Raw genomic sequence first — 19,044 nt, forward strand, 5'->3', positions numbered from 1 at the left:
GAAATGCCTACACATAAACTGTCTAGAGATGAGAGCTGTCGAGTTAGCTCTGGAGGTTTTTCTCCCATACTTGTGAGGTCACCATGTCTTAGTCTGTACGGACAACATGGCGGTGGTGTCCTACATAAACCGCCAAGGCGGCATCAGATCTCGGAGCCTGTACACCAGGGCCAAACGCCTCCTTGTGTGGGCTCAGCACAATCTGCGTTCGCTGAGAGCGGCGCATGTTCCAGGCATCCTAAACCTGGGTCCAGACATGCTATCCAGGGGCAACGTTCCCCCAGGGGAATGGTCCCTTCACCCCAAGGTGATCCAGTTGTTATGGAGCATCTTTGGCAGGGCAGAGGTCGACCTCTTCGCCTCAGAAGACAACGCTCATTGCCCAATTTACTTTACGAAGAACAACGACGCGCTGGCCCACGACTGGCCCAGGCGTCCGCTTTATGCATTCCCACCGATCTCGTTGTTACCACAGGTGATCAAACGGATCAGGGAGACCAAATGTGCGATGCTCCTAGTAGCCCCGCTCTGGAGGAACCAGATGTGGTTCCCGGAGCAGATGCAGCTACCAGGAACAGCTCCGTGGCTGATTCCAGTGAGGAGAGACCTCCTCTCTCAGGCCAAAAGGAAGATTTGGCATCCCCATCCCGAGCTGTGGGCCTTGCATGTATGGGCCCTCAACAGGTACCCGTTAACCTCCCAGAAGGAGTTTTAAACACTATCACAGAGGCCAGAGCTCCCTCTACAAAATGGCTCTCCGCTTTAAAGTGGTCAGTGTTCTCTAACTGGTGCTCAGCGAGGAACATACAACCACAATGCTGTGGAGTATCGGAGGTGCTCTCCTTCCTCCAAGAGCTTTTGGACGCGGGTAGAGCCCCCTCCACGCTCAAAGTATATGTGTCAGCCATAGCAGCATTTGTAACGCCGGCGTCTGGCCAGTCACTGGGCAGAAATGATCTAGTCGTCCGTTTCCTCAAGGGAGCTAGGAGGTTAAACCCCCCCCGACCCCCTTCGGTTCCCGTTTGGGACCTTTCCACGGTCCTGGAGGCCATGAAAGGTGACCCATTCGAACCAATGCAGACCATAGACCTAAAATATCTTTCACTCAAAACCGCTTTTCTGATGGCTCTCGCCTTAGTCAAGCGTGTGGGTGACCTGCACGCGCTCTCTGTGAGCGCTACCTGTCTTGAATTTGGACCTAATGACTCCAAAGTCATCCTTAAACCGAGACATGGTTATGTTCCTAAAATACTTGCCACTCCCTTCAGAGCGCAAGTTATTTCCCTGTCTGCTCTCCCTTCATCTGACGATGAAAGGGACACAAACGTTCTCTGCCACGTTAGGGCTCTTAGGATTTATGTGGAGCGTTCTGCTGGTTTCAGACAATCAGAACAGCTCTTTGTATCCTTTGGTGGCCCCACTAAAGGTTTAGCTACCACTAAACAGAGCCTTTCACGTTGGATAGTCGATGCTATTTCATTGGCTTACGCGTCCAAATGCCTCTCTTGCCCCCTGGGCGTCAGAGCTCATTCTACTAGAGGCATGGCCTCGTCTTGGGCTTGGTCCAGTGGGATTTCACTTCATGATATTTGTATGGCAGCAGGCTGGGCCTCCCCATCTACATTTATTAGGTTTTACAACCTAGAAGTCCCCGCCTTACAGGCTAGACTTTTATCGGTTTAACCATGTTGCTACAGTAACCTGCCCGAATTACATCTGGCATGTCTGTACTATTATGTATTAAGCATCATTCATTCACATTACGGTAGCTTACTTGTCTTAGGAGCCCCGGGCACTTGCCCTGGGACGCTGACCGAGGACGTTTTTTGAGCACGCACTGCGTTTTACATAGGGTTCCCATAGCGTAAGCTAATGGCGTGTTCACATCAAATGCGAATTTAATTATTTGCGTGAGTAGATTAAGCCGCGCCGGGCGGCGCAAATGACGCGAATTGGGTGATGCATTTGCCACGAAAGCTCGATAATCGCCTCAAACGCGTCTTCCGCGCGGAAAATTCGCCATATGGCTTACGCAACACGAGAGTACTCTCGAAAGGGAACGTCTCGGTTACTAACGTAACCTCGGTTCCCTGAGATGAGGGAACGAGTGTTGCATAACCTTGCTGTGCTTGTGCTCTGATACGTTATCGCTTCAGTCGATGAAAACAAAGCACCGATGGTAGGGCGCGGTTTATATAGCCTCGGCCACACCCGTTTTGGCGGGCCGTGATGTGCAAAGAGCGCGAAGCGCCCTCATTGGTCAGTACATCACCGCTGCCTCTCCATAGGTTGCAGCAGTTGCCACAGAGCAGCCAATAAGCGCGCTAAGCCGCCTCGCTTAGGTCTGCTGCTGCTGCAGCAAGTGCGTTTTAAATTATTACAAATTATAGGATAATTTTGGCTTCAATCTTCTCGAGAAAAGGGGCTTTCCCATAGCACAAAGCGTCTGTGACGTCACCCATAGACTTTCTGAAGAATGTTTTTGAGGCCGTTTATGGGGGGTATGGGCAGCGCCATCTTGGAAAATCTTGGGAAATCCTAACCCCGCCCACCTTCTGGCCAATCCATATATGGGTAAAAGGGCGGGCTTTGTGTGAGACTGGAACGACGTAATTTTCGCGCGAAGAAAGCAACATAAACAACAATGGATGACATACAGCAGATCTTGTTCTTGCTTCTCGGTGTGTTTGTCACGAGAAACCAAGCGCCGACATTAGGCGTTTCTCGATAGCAAGTACGCAAAGTTCAGACTTAATTGCCAAGTCCGACTCAGGAGAATGACTCCCGAGGACGCGAGTCCGGTTATTCTGCAAATGGAACAGCGCGCGTCACTCAGGTTATCTCTGTATGTATATTTTAGACAACAATAAAATGAAATATGTTATAAAACACCACACTGCCTCTTTTCGTTTTCATTTAAAGAAATCTTAAACATTATAGCCACACAAATGTGGTTCAGGCAACGCGTATTGATTATATTCACTGCATATAACGTTAGCCTATTTAGAACAAAACGAAATATAAAACACAACCCTGCCTCTTTTCGTTTAAATATAATATAAAAATATTAAACATTTTAATATGGTCCAGGCAATATGTGCATTTGTACTAAACAACAGATGTTGCCGTAAACAACATTACAGATCATCTTCGCTGTATTAAAATTTAAAATGACTAAACTCAACCCAGTCTCTTTTTGTTAAATTTCAGTTTTATCAATATTAGCCATTATAAAAGTATAAGTAAAAGGTACAAGAAGCTATACAAATAAAGCAAACAATTCAGTCAAACATACAAAGTCAGCGCTCTAGTCTAACCATACGACGGTAAAGTTAAATAGCTTAAAAAGTTATGAAACTTAACTTAGCCCTCAGCCAAAACGATTGGCCAGGGAACAAATTATAGATTCACGAGACCAAAAATCGCCTGTTAGATACACAAGACGAATTATATCTCATGTTTAACCACTACAGAGATGCCAGAGTCAGTGGCAAACGTCAGAACGACTAGCCGAGGAAAGGCTGTTCCAGGCGGGGTACATGAGCACCGAGCGCCCGGTGATCGCCTGGATCTCACAACCTGGATAAAATTTTCATAAATCTTTATAAATAAACCACAGATTTGAGCTTTAAACAACTACATTCTCGCCTGAAAAACTCTTAAAACTACATTTCATGATACAAAAACAGTAGTATTATATTTCAACTGTATATTAAAAAAAATGGCGCTTCTTATGTTGTCATTCTCCTTGGCACAGCCTATGCTCCTTATCAGCTGTCAATCAAAGTTAACCACGCCCTTATTTGTCATACATTTTATATCTAAATACGATCTAAACTAACGAGTTAGAAAAAAAAAATCACCCCCCTCACAGTTGTCAGGCACTCGGAACCTATCGAAAAATACAATAAAAGTCCATGGGACCAACCTGTAAAAACATGAATTTATGCTGTGAAAACGGACATTTTAACATGGGGGTCTATGGACATTTACTCCCTTTTGGGACCTGCCCCTAGCAGATTTTCGATGTATTGCAGTTTTTCGCACTTCCGGGTAGGCTTCATTATTCAGATTAGAATGTTGCCGCTTGGTTCTGACCATAGACTGTAAAAAAATAGGGTTCTGATATTTTTTTTACAGTCTATGGTTCTGACACATTTCTCTTGTGGGGGCGGGGCTAGTGGCAGTGTGTTCTCATTGGCTACTGAGTTTTTGATTGACAGCTTCTTTACCTGGAAGTAAAGAGGTCAGTGGTGTGTTTATGTGTGGATGTGAGCGTCTGTAATCGCAGCTTTCTATTTCATTTTAGTGATATTAAGTTTATATCTGTATTTATTTGCTGCTACACTATATTGTTGAGATGATTTCTTATAGAAGGAATAGTACAGACGAATGATATCATTATCATTAGTCATCGTCGCTATTAGGATACTGGATAGCCTACTCGTGGTAAGTCTGAATTTTTTTTTTTTTTATACTATACTAATACTATTTATAATACAGTACTGGCTTTTTTCAGGTGGAGAGGCATTTTAGAGCTCAGTGAGAGCCCATACCATTATACAGCTGTGTTGTCTTGATTTAACTTAGCCCAATCATTACATGACTTGTTTATCTACATTCGGATACAGTCTTCGATTATCATATTTTCCCCCAGCCACCCCAAACATCATTGGGCTAGAGTACTGAACAGTATCTGTACTGTAGCCTACAGTACAAAAAGTACTGTATCAGTCAATGACCGATGCCATTGGACCAGAGCGCTGTCAATCACTGCCTGATTCAACTTTGGCAATGTAAAGCCTTTTTTACCATGCGATAAAGCTATTTAAACCTGAATTTCTCAATTGCTGATTAATTTGCGATGCAGTTTTTGAAAGAGGAGAGACACGACTTGACCACAGACCACGTCTCTGTTCATAATATGTACACACTCAATTATTTTGAAGTATCGCCCTAGGGCCCGTTCTTCGTACGTTGCTTAAAACATCCGAGATCAAATGAGACATCCAAGATGATATCTTCGTGCTAATCATGATCCGGCTAATTGGGTTCTTCGAACACACCTGTTGTTTATGATTAGTATTCACCTTATTCCGCCCCGCCCACTTTTAATACTTCGCGCTTCCGCATTTTGTCATCCGACTTCCGCTAAACTTACACGGCACATCCGGTAGCTATTTCAGTAGTTAGAAGATTGTTTATAGTTAGCCAAAACTTTATCAAACTGACAAATAACGTTAATACCGTAAATGTTTTAAATTGGGAGCACAGAGAAAACTTCGTACGACTATCAGTTCGTCTCACATTGTCTCATCCGTCGTCATTGTTAAAGGAGAACTTGGTAACTTTTTTAACTTAATAAAACTGTCTAGAAATCATTTGGATGGTTAAACAACCTGTTCTGGTGATATTGGTGACTTTCCCCGCTCCCCCCAGCGTTCCCAGGCGGAAAACCAACCTTGCAACTTGGGGACTACCGTCCCGGCAAGATAGAAATTGGAAGTCTCGTGAGAAGCGAGAACGAGCGCGAAACACGAATTGCTTTACGGCAATTCGACATAAACACACGCATGTATGATGTATTACCAGATTACCCACCTCGGTAGACTTACACGATACAGTTGGCTTGCTCCGATCAAAACAAACGCACATGAGCAGCGGTAGAGAGGGGGAGGAGGCCGCCGCAAGTGAGTTTTTTACGACCGTGTTGTGAAATATACGCCCCACAGCTGTAGGGGGAGCTCGTGGGGAAACATGCGACAACAAAAGGGAAAATCAGCAAAGAAGTGACTAGAGTTCGCTAGAGTTGCCGAGTTCTCCTTTAACGTGGCCAGAGGTAACGTTAACCTATGGGAATATTTAACTACGTCCTGTCAGAAGGAGTTGATGGAGCAGCAATGAAAAATTATTTGTAAATAATAAGGAATGAGAATATTTAGGGTTAAGGATAGGAGATTAGGTAATTGATTAAATATGAATGATTAAAGGAACCGTATGTAGGATTGTGGCCAAAACTAGTACTGCAATCACTTTAAAAATACTGTAGAGCGGTGTATCCCCTCCCCCTACCCCCTGACTCGAGGTTGCCAGATAAGCTGCAGGATGGGACATTCTAAAACGCTTAACGTGAAAAACGCTTAACGTGGCTTACTGTACTAAGACAGTGATATTAAATGACCAAACTCAGTACACATCATATTTATATACCATACTTTGTATAAAAAATCAGATGAGCCCAGAAATTGCACGCAACGCGTTTAATTACACGTTAAGCATTTTTCTCCCATAGAAAACCGGTATAAGAAAACGCTTAATGTGGCTTACTGTACTAAGACAGTGATATTCAATGACCAAACTCAGTACACATCATATTTATATACCATACTATGTATAAAAAATCAGATGAGCCCAGAAATTGCACGCAACACGTTTAATTACACATTAAGCATTTTTCTCCCATAGAAAACCATTATAAGAAAACGCTTAACGTGGCTTACTGTACTAAGACAGTGATATTAAATTACCAAACTCAGTACACAACATATTTATATACCATACTATGGAGCCGACCAATCATTGATTAGTCCGCTTCAAAGTCTGATTGGTGTTGCTGTTGCTGTGGGTTAAAGGGAAGCCTGGCAGAATTCTGAATCTATTTTATGCATTATTGATAAAGTCTTGTGAACTTTGTTACCCAGTAGGCCTATAGTAGGCTAAAATTAGGTTACCATTACTTGTGAAAATGCTTAATGAGCAATTTAGCTCATTGCTTTAACTCTGTTACTTATGCACATTTATCAATGAGGTGTCCAGCCACATTGAGCGTTTTCTTGGATATGGTAAGAAAATGCTTAATGTGTAATTAAATGCGTTGCGTTCAATTTCTGGGCTCATCTGATTTTTTATACATAGTATACATAGTATGGTATATAAATATGTTGTGTACTGAGTTTGGTAATTTAATATCACTGTCTTAGTACAGTAAGCCACGTTAAGCGTTTTCTTTTAACGTTTAATGGGAGAAAAATGCTTAATGTGTAATTAAACGCGTTGCATTCAATTTCTGGGCTCATCTGATTTTTTATACATAGTATGGTATATAAATATGATGTGTACTGAATTTGGTAATTTAATATCACTGTCTTAGTACAGTAAGCCACGTTAAGCGTTTTCTTATAATGGTTTTCTATGGGAGAAAAATGCTTAATGTGTAATTAAACGCGTTGCGTTCAATTTCTGGGCTCATCTGATTTTTTATACATAAATATGATGTGTACTGAGTTTGGTCATTTTATATCACTGTCTTAGTACAGTAAGCCACGTTAAACGTTTTCTTATAACGGTTTTCTATGGGAGAAAAATGCTTAACGTGTAATTAAACGCGTTGCATTCAATTTCTGGGCTCATCTGATTTTTTATACATAGTATGGTATATAAATATGATGTGTACCGAGTTTGGTCATTGAATATCACTGTCTTAGTACAGTAAGCCACGTTAAGCGTTTTCTTATATCGGTTTTCTATGGGAGAAAAATGCTTAACGTGTAATTAAACGCGTTGCGTGCAATTTCTGGGCTCATCTGATTTTTTATAGTATGGTATATAAATATGATGTGTACTGAGTTTGGTCATTTAATATCACTGTCTTATGCCGCGTTCCAGGCAACCTGTAACACGTGTTTTTCCAACTCGTAACTGGGAGTACATCGTTCCAGGCAACCTGTAACCCTTTGTTTCTCTTACGAGAGGTTCTCTCGTATTGCGTAAGTAAGCTTACGCTACGGGTAAAGTAATCTTTTCTCGAGATATGAAGCCAAAAAATTATCCTTAATTTTGTATTTATTGTCAACGCAGTGCAGCAGCTAGCAGAGCTAGAGCTGGCTATCTTGTGCGCTCATTGGTTGCTGCGTGGCAACTGCTTTAGCCTACCAGTGAACCTCGGCGTGACCCTCACGCGTCACAGCCCGCCAGAATGGGAGGTGGCTTAGCGTATATAAGGAAGGCTCGGAGGCTAAATCTCTGATTTCCATCTCTTCAGTAAAGCTCTTCGCATCGCTGCACTCTGAGAGAAGCCGCCGCCGTTGAATCCAGCGCCAGCAAGCTTAGGACAGTGCCTGAGGAAGCCGGACGAATCTTCGCCGCCTTCAGCCTGCCGTGCCGTCCTCCGCGCTTTCGGGCTCGGACCGAGACGAAAGTGAATACAGAAGCAGCCCATCTGCTGCATACAGAGATAGCGAAACTGTTACGCAAAGGGGCGATAGAACGAGTTCACCCTTCCTTGACCGAGGCAGGCTTTTACAGCAGTTATTTCCTCGTTCCCAAGAAGGACGGAGCTCTCAGACCTATATTAGATCTGAGATATTTGAACAAAGCTCTCATGAGACGGCCGTTCAAAATGCTCACGACCAGACAAATCCTCGCGCAAATTCGCCCAAGGGACTGGTTTATTTCTCTCGATCTGAAAGACGCTTACTTTCAGATTCAGATTATACCCCGTCACAGGCCATTCTTGAGATTCGCCTTCGACGGCCAGGTATATCAATACACCGTCCTTCCGTTTGGCCTGTCTCTAGCACCCCGTACGTTTACGAAGTGCATAGACTCAGCCCTCGCTCCCCTGAGAACACAGGGGATGCGAATTCTGAACTATTTGGACGATTGGCTCATTCTAGCGCAATCAGAGGAGGAACTCATCTCCCACAGACTAGTGCTTCTCAGTCATCTGGAAAGCCTGGGTCTTTCGGTGAACTGGGCCAAGAGCTCATTAATCCCCAGCCAGTCAATCTCCTTCCTGGGAATAGAGCTGGACTCGGTGGCTATGACGGCCAGACTGTCAACACAGCGCGCGCGCCATGTTCGACACCTCGCCGCGTCCTTTCAGAAAGGCAGGTGCTTCCCCCTGAAAGCATTTCAGAGGTTATTGGGTCACATGGCTTCAGCTGCAGCAGTTCTGCAGCTGGGCTTACTGCGAATGCGCCCGCTCCAGCGCTGGCTGAGAGCGAGAATGCCCCGCGGAGCGTGGAATGCCGGCTGCTCGCGAGTCAGTGTGACTCAGGGCTGTGTCTCAGCCCTGCAGCCCTGGCTGGCAGCCGAGTGGTACCAACGGGGAGTTACAATGGGAGTCATCTCACACCGAAAAGCGATCTCGACGGACGCCTCCAACCTGGGTTGGGGGCGCTTTACGAGGGCAGACCGGTCTATGGCCTTTGGTCAGATCAGGAGAAAAGCCTTCACATAAACTGTCTGGAGATGCTTGCGGTCGAAAATGCATTGAAACATTTTCTCCCATACCTGCAAGGACACCACGTGCTAGTCCGTACGGACAACATGTCATTGGTGGCTTATGTGAACCATCAGGGCGGCATTAGGTCCAGAATACTCTGCACTCTGGCAGAACGCCTCCTGGTCTGGGCGCAGGGTTCACTGCGCTCGCTGAGAGCCGCGCATGTGCCCGGCCGCCTGAACGACGGCCCGGACAGACTGTCCAGGGACAACGTTCCCCCCGGGGAATGGGTTCTACACCGCCAATCAGTCCAGCTGCTGTGGCGCCGTTTTGGCAGAGCAGAAGTCGACCTCTTCGCCACGAGCGACAACGCTCAGTGCCAGAGGTTCTTCTCGAAAAACGAGGACGCGCTGGCCCGAGTCTGGCCCAGCGCCCCGTTGTACGCTTTTCCCCCGGTCTCGATGCTACCACAGGTGATAGCGAAGATCAGGGAGATGCGCCGTGCAGTGCTCCTCATAGCCCCGCACTGGGAAAATCAGTCTTGCTTCCCGGAGCTGATGCGACTGGCAGACACAGCCCCATGGCCAATCCCGGTGAGGAGAGACCTTCTCTCCCAAGCCCGAGGTTCAATTCTGCATCCCCATCCGGAGCGCTGGTCTCTGCATGCGTGGGAAATCAACGGATACTCGTTGATTTGCCAGAAGGGGTCGTTAACACGATAGCGCAGTCCAGAGGCGGCTCTACGCGTCTAAATGGTCTGTGTTTAACAAATGGTCCCGCGGGTTTTGGGCTTCCTTCAGGAGCTACTGGACGCGGGCAGGTCCCCCTCCACACTCAAGGTCTATGTTGCGGCTATTGCAGCGTTCGCTGATTCGGCACGCGGCCACGCATTAGGAAGGAATGAACTCATTACCCGCTTCCTCCGAGGAGCCAGGAGGTTAAATCCTCCGCGGCCCCCCTCGGTCCCTATCTGGGATTTGTCTTTGGTACTAGAGGCCCTAAAAGCTTATCCCTTTGAACCTTTGAACTCTGTGGAGCTGAAATACCTCACGTTCAAAACCGTTGTTCTGATAGCTCTGGCTTCAGTGAAACGCGTGGGTGACTTACATGCGCTATCAGTTAGCTCAGCGTCAGGCCCGTCGCAACAAGGCAAGCAAACCAAGCAATTGCTTGGGGCCCCGAGCTGGCCTGGGGCCCCAAGACAACGACTGGTTAAGAATAAAATGCAACGACAAACTGTGTGAGCGCCCCTTTGATAGTCAATGCAGTAAAGTGCAATGACACTGTTATCGGGATCCCCCTCAAGGGGGCCCCCCTCAGTAGTCGCTGAAAGCAGCCAGCCAACCACGTGATCTCTGCTGCCGGCAAAATACAAAACCTCCTCGGCAGTCATCATGAAGCGGAATTATGCAAGTAAAACAAGATAGTGGTAAGTGATAAATTACACTGGATAAAATAGCTCTATTTGTCTTGTACAAATTGTGTAATTTTGCAGCAGATAGGCTAGCAAAAATATGTTTATGTTAGCTGTCTGCCTGACGGCAAATGCTGCTTGTAACGAACAGTTAGTGCAACTTTTTTTTCGAACGAACGGAATATGGTTACATACTATAATATGTTTTTTAATGGGATAAGGAAGACGCAGATCTGTTCCAGAATCACTGTTTATCGTATTTAATGACATGACATTGCTATAGCTTTGTAATAGGTTTTGATGAAAGTGGCATAGATAGCATGCTATACTAACTATTCCACCGTGATAATCTATTTTAGGAAAACCACACAATTCCGTGCATATCAAACATTAGCTCGGGATATTTTTAAGCATTGGTAGTTGTGAAAGCAGCTGCATCCCTTCCCTTCTAATATCAAAATATGGAAATGCTAACATATCTTTTCGGTAACACTTTATAATAACCATCATTAATAGATGGTAAATTGTAATTTAAACTTTAGTTAATTATCATTTAACTGTTAGCAAACTTTTGCATCAATCTTTTTACTTAATAAACCCTTGTGAAAAAAAAGTGCACTTAAGTGTACTTTTATAAAGTGTACTTATTACATAAATAATATACTTTAAATATATACACTTAAGTGTGAATTAAATGCCATCTTTTCGGCGCACTTAATGCACATTAAGTGTAATTAATTTAAAATATATCATATATTAAGTTGAAATAAAATGTAATAAGTTGCCATTAAGAGTGATTTTTTGGAACAACTTAATTGGTACTTTATTACAACTTTATATATACTTTCATAATTGCTTCTAGTGTTTTTAAAATATACTTAAAGTGCACTACAAAATGTAATGACACGCAATTAATGTGATTTAAAATATACTTTAATGTCAGTTAACAATACACTTAAGTGTGAATTAAATGCAATGTTTTCGACACACTGAATGCACATTAAGTGCAATTAATTTCAAATATATCACATATTAAGTTGAAATAAAATGCAATAAGTTGCCATTAAGAGTGATTTTTTGGAACAACTTAATTGGTACTTTATTACAACTTTATATCTACTTTCATAATTGCTTCTAATATCTTCAAAATATAGTTAAAGTGCACTACACAATATAATGACATGCAATTAATGTGATTTAAAATATACTTTAATGTCAGTTAACAATACACTTAAGTGTGAATTAAATGCAATGTTACAATCAACAAAACTAAATGTAAAACCCTCTAAATTTACTGACAAAATAATCTCTAAAAGAAATACATAAAAACCTTTATAAAAACCTCCACTTTAAAATGAAAATTCTGTCATCATATACTCACCCTCATGTTGTTTCAAACCTGTATGAATTTCTTTCTTCTGCTGAACACAAAGAAAAATATTTAGAAGAATGTTAGTAACCAGACAGTTTTTGGTACCATTGACCATTGATTTTTTTTCCTACTATGGAAGTCAATGGTACCAAAATCTGTCTGGTTACTGACATTCTTCTAAATATCTTTCTTTCTGTTCAGCAGAAGAAAGAAATTCATACAGGTTTGAAACAACATGAGGGTGAGTATATGATGACAGAATTTTCATTTTAAAGTGGAGTATCTCTTTAAACCTTTACCAGCACCAACATTAAACAGGACCAAATGCTTACTCCAGCATTACAGTGAATCTAAGTTTGTCTAAAAAAAAAAAAAAAAAACTGAAGAACTCCAAAAGCACAAAAACCAAAATTATTTGTCACCCAATTTTTTAAGCTGTTGGAAAGTGCTGTTTATGTCAATGTCCCAGATGCTCTCCAGAGTATATGTGAATGGAAACATTTCAAAGATGCAGGAAAGTCAGAAAAAATGCCTTGAGGAAAAAAACAAAAACAGAAAATTTGTTTATCCAGGGCCACATCGTAGTAGAAAGCTGGGCAAGGTTCCTTCTATTTCCCACAAACACCAGGATTCCACTGACTCTGCCATCTTTACTGACACTGGGCTTAAAGTGATTAAAAATAGAGAACATTTTTATTGCTACTTTACAGGGAATTAAGCATAACTTTATCAATTACACAAATATAGATATATGACCCATGCAAACCCAGGACCAATGCAAATTAAGAAAGGTATTCTTACATATTAAGCTTGCCCCACATAGCTATCTTCATGAAGGATGTTCCTGTTCCTGTATTTACCACAGTTGACACAGCAATGCTGCACAGCAAAGGCCTTCTTCCTTTGGTTTGTTACCTATAAAATATATGATGATTATAGGGGCATGTGTAAATGCACAGGTGGGAATTTATTACTTGCACATGCAAAAGATTCAAAGCATTTAAAAGCTATAGGGATAGTTAGTGACTTGAAAGTAGTGTTTTAGCTTGATCAGGATGTGCTGTCATGATAAATCTTGTAACATCACCTCATCAATACAGGTCTGTGATTCCACACCGCTTGCACTGTATCTCCAATAACAAATATGAACTGATCCTGCAAAATGAATGTTTAAATCCAGATAAACACAAAAATATTACATATTCCAAAACAAATAGTAATTGAACAACTCTTTAAATACAAAATGAAATTGAACACATTACAAGCATTTTTTCTAGAGGTGGGTAATATATTTAATATTTATGGTGGTTATAAGATTGATTATTTGTATTAAATGTATATAAACGTCTTCGAGTGTTGAAATATTGGACCAGCATTCAGCATTTTTTTAGTAGTTTGTTTAAAATAATTTAAAAAGTCGGTTTAGTTTTAAAAAAAAAATCAGCAACCAAATTCCTCGAACACGACCACACACGCCTTCCTCACATTACAATAAGACATTATTAGAATGCAATCATATATAAATTATTGAAAACATGATTAATTCACCTCCCGAGTCTATTGAGTTTATAATATCTGCAATTAAAATGCACTCAGCAACTGACATGTTACGGTGGAAAAAAAAAAATAACTAAAGAAAGCATCAAGATATACTTACTTGACTGATTATTTCCAGCATAACGTCTCATCTGCAAACAAACATCCAAACGTGGTGCTCCTTTTGTTCTCTTGTTTGGCTAGCTTCGGTATCATCACGCATCGCAAACGGATCGCGAAACACAACAGCGCATTTTTCAAACTCTAGTGAAGTAGAGCGTCATAATGACGTAGTATTTCTCGCGCATGCGCATTAAACAACATATTCATACAGTGAGGAAAATAAGTATTTGAACACCCTGCTATTTTGCAAGTTCTCCCACTTAGAAATCATGGAGGGGTCTGAAATTGTCATCGTAGGTGCATGTCCACTGTGAGAGACATAATCTAAAAAAAACAAAATCCAGAAATCACAATGTATGATTTTTTAACTATTTATTTGTATGATACAGCTGCAAATAAGTATTTGAACACCTGAGAAAATCAATGTTAATATTTGGTACAGTAGCCTTTGTTTGCAATTACAGAGGTCAAACGTTTCCTGTAGTTTTTCACCAGGTTTGCACACACTGCAGGAGGGATTTTGGCCCGCTCCTCCACACAGATCTTCTCTAGATCAGTCAGGTTTCTGGGCTGTCGCTGAGAAACACAGAGTTTGAGCTCCCTCCAAAGATTCTCTATTGGGTTTAGGTCTGGAGACTGGCTAGGCCACGCCAGAACCTTGATATGCTTCTTACAGAGCCACTCCTTGGTTATCCTGGCTGTGTGCTTCGGGTCATTGTCATGTTGGAAGACCCAGCCTCAACCCATCTTCAATGCTCTAACTGAGGGAAGGAGGTTGTTCCCCAAAATCTCGCAATACATGGCCCCGGTCATCCTCTCCTTAATACAGTGCAGTCGCCCTGTCCCATGTGCAGAAAAACACCCCCAAAGCATGATGCTACCACCCCCATGCTTCACAGTAGGGATGGTGTTCTTGGGATGGTACTCATCATTCTTCTTCCTCCAAACACGTTTAGTGGAATTATGACCAAAAAGTTCTATTTTGGTCTCATCTGACCACATGACTTTCTCCCATGACTCCTCTGGATCATCCAAATGGTCATTGGCAAACTTAAGACGGGCCTTGACATGTGCTGGTTTAAGCATGGGAAACTTCCATGCCATGCATGATTTCAAACCATGACGTCTTAGTGTATTACCAACAGTAACCTTGGAAACGGTGGTCCCAGCTCTTTTCAGGTCATTGACCAGCTCCTCCCGTGTAGTTCTGGGCTGATTTCTCACCTTTCTTAGGATCATTGAGACCCCACGAGGTGAGATCTTGCATGGAGCCCCAGTCCGAGGGAGATTGACAGTCATGTTTAGCTTCTTCCATTTTCTAATGATTGCTCCAACAGTGGACCTTTTTTCACCAAGCTGCTTGGCAATTTCACCTCAAACAGGTGCATCTAATTTAGGATAATAAATGGAGTGGAGGTGGACATTTTAAAGGCAGACTAACAGGTCTTTGAGGGTCAGAATTCTAGCTGATAGACAGGTGTTCAAATATTTATTTGCAGCTGTATCATACAAATAAATAGTTAAAAAATCATACATTGTGATTTCTGGATTTTTTTTTTTTAGATTATGTCTCTCACAGTGGACATGCACCTACGATGACAATTTCAGACCCCTCCATGATTTCTAAGTGGGAGAACTTGCAAAATAGCAGGGTGTTCAAATACTTATTTTCCTCACTGTATATCATGCATGGTTAAATGTTATTTCAGCTTTTCTGTTTAAGTTGAAGTTGTTCTAACTCATTGTGTTGTTAAACTCTGTAAGTTCACAAAACTTTATTCATTAACCTAACTAAAAGTCAATCTTTTTTTTCAATGTAGTGTAGTGTGATTAAAATTAAATGTATTTTAACTGAATTTAAATGCAAATTAATTTTGTTTACATTTGTTTAACTTTTGCTCTCAATTAATACAATTAAATGTGTGTTTAATTGACTTAGAACAACATAATGATACTGAAAGTATTATGTTCACAGATGTAAAGTAGCTACAACACATTACTATTAGGCTCCTCTCATATATTACATTTTATTTTCAAATATTATGTAGAAAGCTGACACTAGTTGAGTTCTGTAACGGTCACGAGCTGGAGTGCCCTTGAGAACCACCAGAGGGCACTCCACACCAGACTCTCCTATTATCACTCACAAACTACATTTCCCATAACTCACTGCCCGGACTCATCACTTATCACTGATCACATTCACCTGTACCTATTCACTGATTGCATTCACCTGTGTCTCATCATCCTGTTAGTCTGTCTATTTATACCATGTTCATTCATTCACTCACCGCGAAGTCTTGTTTGTGTCACACTGCATTTCTGAGCGTTTATCCTGTGTTTTGTTTATCTGGTTTTTGATCTTGGACTGTTTCCTCATTTGTATGAGTGTTATCTGCCTGGCCTGACTTGGAGTGTTCTTGGATTTTTGATTATTGCTGCCTGCCCCGAATTCTGCCTGTTATCTGGATTTCCTTTGCTGTTTGATCTACATTGCTCTGTCTGCCCTGTTTGACCCTGCCTGTACGACCTTCCTTATTAAAAGCTGCATTTGGATCGATCTTCGTGTCTCGGAGCAGTTCATGACAAGTTCATAGAGCAAGGGCTGGTGATAAAAATGTCAACAATAAGTTGTACTGGATTATACTGTATAATCAGATGTATTGGGAAAATACATTTCAACTGCATAATGCACACAGTATATATTATAGACAAAACACATTTAAAATACATTAACAAATTAATTTTGGACAACACACTTGAGTTGGAATTAAAATCAATTATTTTCCATGTTTTCCATTAAAACTGTTATTTTATATATTAGTCAATACATCAAAATAAATTTCCTTTAATAACTTATAACTTTAACTTTAATAAATTTAAAACACTATAAATCATAATTATTTAAAATATATGTTTAAGTAAAACTTAGTAGACATTACAAAGTGCATTTTTTAAAACATGCACTTAAGTGTGTTTATAAATATTGTCATGTAAGTGTTCTTTATTTAAGTAACATTTAATTAGACATTATTAAAAAGTGCATTTGTAAAAAGTGCACTTAAGTGTGTTTATAAAAATTATGATGAAAGTGTACTTTCTTTAAATTAAGCTTAATTAGACATCATTACAAAGTGCATTTTTAAAAATGCACTTAAGTGTGTTTATAAATATTGTGATGAAAGAGTACTTACTTTAACAATCACCAGCTGGAGTGCCCTTGAGAGCCACCAGAGGGCACTCCACATAAGACTATTATCACTCACAACTCACTGCCCGGACTTATCATCACTTATCACTGATCACATTCACCTGTACCTCATTCACTGATTGCATTCACCTGTGTCTCATCATCCTGTTAGTCTCAGTCTATTTATACTATGTTCATTCATTCACTCACCGCGAAGTCTTGTTTAAGTGTTACACTGAAATTCCGAGCGGTTTCTTGTCTTTTGGTTTATTTGGATTTCTTGCCCCGTTCCCTGGATTACTCTCTTGCCTCTGGTCCCTGCCTGTTCCCTTTCGTTGTCACTCCGAGTTACGTCGGATGACGACGAATGGGGTTTCGCTTAGAAAGCCTATCATCTTCGAGTATATAAAACGAGCCAATGGCAATGAAATGCCATGGGTCTGCGGAATTTGCATAGCGTATCTCCGCCCCACGCAGGGGGTATATAAGGAAGTGCGCGAGCAACATGCAGATATGTTTTCGCTTCGGAGCCAAGTTGATTCTTCACTCCACAGCCAATTCTGAGTTCATCTTTTCATTCTCTTCGAGACGAGCCTCTCTCCAAGTGTTGGTGTGACAGCGAGTTCCAGCGAGTGCACATTCCCTGCTTATCTGTGCAGTGATTTGCCAGAGTTTGTGTGTTCATCTCCCTGGTCGCTTCAACATTTGTGGAGAAATCTCCTTTCACAAAAGAGCATTGCACGCGGCACATCTTTTTAAAGATGCCTCGCCCGTGTATTTCTGGTTGCGGTCTGTATGTGTCTGACTCTGATGGGCACAATCGCTGTCTTGTGTGTCTGGGTGTTGAACACGCTAAGGCAGCATTTGTGGATGAGTCATGTTCCCATTGCGGGAACATGCCCATTGCACGGTTGCGGTCGAGACTCAATGACCTTCGTGGTAGAGTCCCCTCACCCGCACCCCGATCTACGAGCTCCACGAGAGCTGGTACTTCGGCTGGCGGCCAGGGTGACCTGAGGGTTACGGTGTGGAACAAAGCGGCGACTATTCCACGCTCCACTCCGTCCTCTAGCGCCGTGCAACCCGCGAGTGTTTCAAATGAGCCTGCGGTACAGTCCTCTGACTTGCCGCATGTCTCATTTGGCGCTCCAGAGGAGGACCGTATGTCGATCGCTGCATCACAAGGTGGGCAGGAGTCCTTGGGAAGTGACGATTCGGCTGTGCTGCCACCCTCGGGTGTCCCAGCATTGCCCGAGTCTGATCCCGAGCTGACGGCCATGCTTTCCCGGGCAGCCGCGGCCATTGGCCTTGAGTGGTCCCCGCCACCTGGTCCAGTGCGCTCGCGGCTGGATGATTGGTTTTTGGGAGCGGCCGCTGACCCTCGTCGCCGCCCAACCCCAATACCTTTCTTCCCGGATGTGCATGAGGAGGTCACGAGGTCCTGGAAGGCACCATTGTCTTCCCGTGATCGCTCGGCGACCTCCTCCGCCTTTCCTCCTCTCGATCAGGGGGCTGCTAAAGGGTACACTGGGGTTCCCCAGGTTGAACGCTCTGTTGCGATGCAACTGTGTCCTCAGAGTGCTTCTTCCCGTGGCGACCCAAAGCACCCCTCCAAGGCCTGTAGGTTCTCCTCCACCCTTGTGGCGAAGGCCTACAGAGCTGCGGGGCAGGCAGCCTCCTCACTGCATGCCATGGCGACACTGCAGGTCTACCAGGCCCAGTTGTTACGTGACATGCACGAGGGGAGGACTGACCCAGCACTCTTCGATGAGTTGCGTGCCGCCACCGACCTCGCTCTCCGGGCGACGAAGGTGACCGCACGCTCGCTGGGTCAGGTGATGTCCACATGTGTGGTCCAGGAATGACACCTGTGGCTTAACCTGGCTGATATGCGGGAGGCCGAGCGGACCCGGTTCCTCGACACCCCCATATCCCAGGCTGGCCTCTTCGGCGGTGCAGTCGAGGACTTTGCCCAGCAGTTCTCGACTGCCCAGAAGCAGACTGAGGCTTTAAAACATGTCCTGCCCCGGCGGCCCGCTGCTCCGGCAGCGCAGTCGTCGGCACAGGTGCCTCAGCCTGCTCGCCGCCGAGGGCGCCCTCCTGCGGCTCCCGCCCCTCCCGATAGGCCCCAGCAGTCCGCTGCTTCCAGGTCGCGTCGTGGAGGAAGCCGCAGGAAGGCGCCA

Source organism: Abramis brama (assembly GCF_963993115.1).
Source record: "Abramis brama genome assembly, chromosome: 20".
Taxonomy (NCBI): Eukaryota; Metazoa; Chordata; class Actinopteri; order Cypriniformes; family Leuciscidae; genus Abramis; species Abramis brama.